The sequence below is a fragment of the Silene latifolia genome, chromosome X (assembly GCF_048544455.1).
Source record: "Silene latifolia isolate original U9 population chromosome X, ASM4854445v1, whole genome shotgun sequence".
Lineage (NCBI taxonomy): Eukaryota > Viridiplantae > Streptophyta > Magnoliopsida > Caryophyllales > Caryophyllaceae > Silene > Silene latifolia.
The window spans coordinates 183,929,993-183,935,269 of record NC_133537.1 but is presented as its reverse complement, the minus strand read 5'-3'; the positions used below and the strand labels follow the sequence as shown (position 1 = coordinate 183,935,269).

Genomic DNA, 5,277 nt, shown 5'->3' with positions numbered 1-5,277 from the left:
AGAGGGTAGGAGCCTCCAAAGCTTGCTAGTCCTCCACCATATCATCATTGTCATTATTTTCCTCCATAGAAGCGGACTCATCTCCACTTCCCTCTTCACTTCCTTGCTCACTTCCTTCATCATCTTCATTAGCCTCTTCTTCTTCTTCATCTACCTCTTCATCAACACCCTCATCATCATCAACCTCATCATCATCATTCCCATCTTCACCTGGTCTTTCACCCCTAGATGTGCTTGGAATGAAGACTTTCCTATCCGCCCAACTAGGCAAAGGACATGAAAGATCAAGTAGTCCATGCCTAGATAAATGAAGGAGGGGTAGATATTGGGCCAAGTATGCATCTACTCGATCATTGTAAGCTTGTTTGTGCATCTCTTGCATAAGTAGAGTCATGTAGTCATTGCCCACTTCAACATCTTTGGGTTTGAACTCTTGATATTTGAATGGATAGGGTGGTGTGACAATAGAGGAGGGGGGCTCTTCAATTTCGCCCCTTTGTTGACGGATGATGTACTCGGCGCCTTTGGAAAGTGGAAATAGGTAGTTTGTTCGATGAGCACTCAAGCCGCATATGTTGGAAGGCAAAGTGAAAGATCTAGCATCATTGGTGAGCCACCCATAGTTGGTGTCAAGAGAGTTATGCTTGACCCACTTGTACTTGTTAACCATGGCATCCATGTCAATGAGATGACCCCCTTTGATCGCCGCATAGGTGTTATCCTTGTTGAAATTTGCGTCAAAGTTCTTGGCCAAGAGAGTAACTAGACCTCCATTTACGATAAAAGCGGTGCCTTCCTTACCACAATCAACATTGAGCCATCTTTCCACCAAAAGCCATAGAACATTGTAAGGCTCAGTGAATTCCCTTCCAACATTTAAGGCCGACTCAAGTAGAACACAATCGAGCATTGTAAAGTTATTAGTGTCTTTTCTTGCAATTATAGTATTCCCGATGACCTTGTGCCACACTCTAATGCCCAGATAGTGGACTAATAGAGCCCGACAAGCATGAAAGCTCTCAAATTTCTTCCCGGAAATTTCCTCCCAAAGAGGAGCGAGGTCATATTTTTCGCGCATCTTGTGATAATAAGGTGTATCACTAAGACCTAATGCTTTACTCGAAACATCAAAGGTGATGCGCCTATTCACATTGGCAAGGCAAAACTCGATATATGTTCTAGTCTCTACCTTAGTCAGTTTCAATGAACTTAAGAATTCCAAGGTAAGGGAAGGGTATGTCAATTCTCTTGTGGTAAACAATTTTCCCAACCCTATGGCTTCGAAGAAGGCTTTTGTTTGTTCAAGGACACCCAATTTGTTCAAGGCATCTTCACATATGAATTCGGTGGGTAGAATGGCATTCTTAGAATACTTGGCAAATGTATCCCTATGGGAGTTATAAATGAAAATTACCTCCGGATAGTTTGATAATTGAGAAATTTCAAGAGTTGTTGATGTTGTTGCTTCCAAGGGAGGATCTTGTTGTTGTTGAACTTCCAAGTTTTCACTAGCAACCACCATAGCCATTGAAGCTTTCTTTGCTTGAAGGCATTGTTGCCTTTTTGAGAGTGCCTTTGCCTTGAGTGCCTTTGTTGCTCCTTTTGTTCTTGCCATTGATGATTATACCAAGAAAAGATTGAAAATCTTCAATTTCCAATTATACCCAAATCGATTTTAAGATGAAAGGATTTGCCTTTGTATTTCAAAAATCGACTCAAAAGTTGAAGATTTTGGTGCTTGGATTGATTATTGTTGTAAAAGGAGTGATTAATTGTTGTTGTAAGGAAATTTGGATTTGATTTTGTTGGATTTGGTTGAGGAAATTTTGTTTTTGGTGATGGAGAGGATGAGGGTTTGGGGTTTTGGGGTTTATGGGTAGTGTTTGAATGTTTGAATGAATGAATATGGGAAGGGGTATTTAAAACACCTGAAATTTCAAAACTGCGGGGGGAAGACGAGCGGATTCTGTCGGGGCGCTCGAATTCTGCTCAATTTGGCTTCAGGAAATCTCGCCTAAAGACGAGCGTCTTTTAGAGAAGACGAGCGGATTTACGTAATTCGGATAAGCGGATTCCCTTAAAGACGATCGGATTCTCATTACGCAATTTTCTTGATCCGCACCGCAAAGACGAGCGTCTTCTTGCAAAGACGAGCGGATTCTTTCTGCAGGCAGCGTCTTCTCGCTGGGACGCTCGGATTCTCTAACAGACCAAAATTTTCAATTTTGCAGCTCATTTGGACGGACGGATTCTTCCACAGACGCTCGGATTCCCATAAGACGAGCGGACTACCCATAGGGACGCTCGGATTCCTCCTGGTCTACCCGGATTCAGTTCCATCCGTGCACTTGCATATCCCGTGTCATTTTCATTCTTCAAATCCCCTGATCTTCATTGTAGGGGCACTACGAAGGCATGGATAGCCTAGGCAATTGCTATCCCCACACTAAGTTAAAGCACTACACATCAACAAAATCATTAGTCCCTCCCTCACTTCTCTCAAAAATGATAAATATCTTGATCAAGGCATAAAAATCCAAAAATGACAAAAATGCAATGTAAGAATTAAAATGCTAGTTAGGGAGTTAGAAATATTTACAAATGGTGGTTTGGAGAGGACTCCACCAAACTCTCATCCTTAGTGAGATGCCATGGGGGAATGTCCAAGGTGTTGTTGATGTTACTCAACACCTTGAAGAAGTAGTCAAAAGCTTGTTCATTGTCATGATAAAGATCCTCAATAGATCTTTGCACTTGTTGTCTTTCATGTTGGTCTTGATCGATAGCATTACCAATGTAGGGATTGAAAATCCCTTCAAACTCATCGTCCCAAAGACCACAAACTTCTTCTACTTGGTCACTAAAGATCTCTTGAGTTGATAGAGACAACTCTCCCACTTTCTTGCTTTGGCCAATGAGGCCCTCTTCTTCATTGCTTGACTTTGGTGAGCTTTTCAAGCTCTCTTTGTTACAATTTCCTTGATCTTTTGATGGATCATCATCAACTTTCTTTTTCCATTGGAGTTCCGACTTCTTCCTATCATCCTTCCGGCTATAATGATCAACCATAAAACATGCTTCATGCAAACGGGGAGCTCTCATGGTCTTGTCAAGATTGAAAGTTATGCTTTCATCTCCCACTTGTAGAGTGAGCTCTCCATGCTTCACATCTATCACCGCACCCGCGGTGTGTAAGAAAGGTCTACCTAGAATGATTGGAATATTGGAGTCTTCTTCCATGTCAACAATGACAAAGTCCACCGGGATGAAAAATTTCCCAACTCTTACAGGATCATCTTCCCATATCCCTAATGGTGTCTTCGTCGATCTATCGGCCATTTGGAGTGTGATATTGGTGCATTTAAACTCTCCCATCCCTAACCTTTTACTCACCGAGTACGACATAACACTCACACTAGCCCCTAGATCACATAAGGCTTTGTTGATCGTTGTGTCGCCAATGGTACACGGTATTGAGAAGCTTCCAGGATCTTTAAGTTTTGGAGGTGAACTCCCTTGAAGTATTTCACTACTCACCTTAGTGAAGGCGATAGTCTCAAGCTTCCGGATCGACTTCTTTTTCGTAAGGATGTCTTTCACGTACTTTGCATAGGCCGACACGTGATTGATTCATTCCGTGAAACGAATCGAGATTTCCAAATTCTTCACAATCTCCATAAATTTTCCAAGTTGGTCATCAAATTTGGGCTTAGCTAGACGACTTGGAAAAGGAAGTCTAATCACAATGGGTTCCTTCTCCTTGGCCTTGTCTTCATTTTTCTTTGAAACTTCTTCTTTTGATGGTTCTCCATCCTTGGAGTTTTGCACAACTTCTTCTTTATCACTAGCTCCCACAACTTCATCCTCAACTTCCTTCTTCGGTGCTTCATACCTCGTACCACTCCTTAAGTGAATGGCATTAACCATTCATGTCTCGGGGGATTACTTTGAGGTGGTAATTGCCCCTTTTGTCTTTGTGAGCTTGAAGATGCTAGTAGAGTCAATTGGGTTTCCAACATTTTGGTGTGGGCTAGGATGTTGTTGATGGTGATTTCCTTTGCTTGACTATCCTTTTGCATTTGAGTGAAAAACTCTTGTTGATTCTTTTGCATTTGGAGGACCGCTTTTTGAACATCAAAACCTTGGTCATTTTGTTGATTGTATGGAGTTTGATTTTGGTAACCTTGGTTTTGGTTGTAAAGGGGTCTTTGATTTTGGTTTCTCATGGGAGGTGGGGTGTATGTTGGTTGAGGGTTTTGAACATTTTGGTTTTTGTATGATAGATTTGGGTGGAATTTGGTGTTTTCAATGTAATAATTTGAATAAGGGGTACCACTCTTGTATGCTTGAAAAGCATTCACTTGTTCATTTGTTCCCCTACATTCACTTTGGTCATGTCCCAAAGTTCCACAATTCTCACATATCCCACTTGGGATTGATGAATATGCCGTCATGGCATTAAAATGTTGCTTTGGTGATTTTGAGGTTTCTTCAAGTCTAGCCATAGCTTTTTCGAACTTCAAATTGATGGTATCAATGTGAGCACTAAGTTGATCACCCAATTGAGTAATAGAGTCCACTTCATGCTTTCCTCCTCTAGTAGCCTTGCGAGGTCTACTATATTGTGAATTATGGACCGCCATTTCCTCAATCTTGTTCCAAGTTTGATTGTCGTCAACTTCGGTGAACATTCCATTTGATCCCATGTTGAGAATATTTCTTGAATCTTCATAAAGACCGTTCCAAAATTGTTGTGCCAAGAACCACTCGCTAAGTCCATGATGAAGACATGAGCGACAAATTCCATTGAATCACTCGCAAGCTTCATACAAGGATTCTTCATCTCTTTGCTTAAAGCCCGTAATTTGAGCTCATAGCATGTTAGTCTTTTCCGGAGGGTAGAACTTTTTGTAGAAAGCTAGAGCCAATTTCTTCCAAGATTCAATTCCGAGAGTAGCCTTATCAAGGCCTTTCAACCATTGTTTTGCGGTGCCAATTACAGAAAAAGGAAATAAGACCTATCGAATTTGGTCTTGAGTTACACCGGTTTGAGAAATCGCATCACAATAGTCACAAAAAGTCTCCATGTGAGAGTGGGGGTCTTCACTAGGCATCCCCCCAAATTGGCTTCTTTCGACTAATTGGATAAATGCGGATTTGGCAATAAAATTTCCGGTTAAGTGTTGTGGTGTGGGAGTACCATTGGGTAAGTTCTCCTCGGTTGGTACGGAATGTGATGAAAATTTAGGCATTGTGGGTTGATTTTGTGTTGGATTT

The 5,277-nt window shown here is 41.4% G+C and overlaps 1 non-coding gene across 1 annotated transcript; it reads left to right on the top strand.

Moving 5' to 3' along the window:
- The first annotated feature begins 4,773 nt into the window (after positions 1-4,773).
- On the top strand, positions 4,774-4,880 carry LOC141625023 (small nucleolar RNA R71). Its single transcript, XR_012534823.1, has one exon. It is a non-coding gene; the product is annotated as a small nucleolar RNA R71 (small nucleolar RNA).
- The last annotated feature ends 397 nt before the right edge of the window (positions 4,881-5,277 follow it).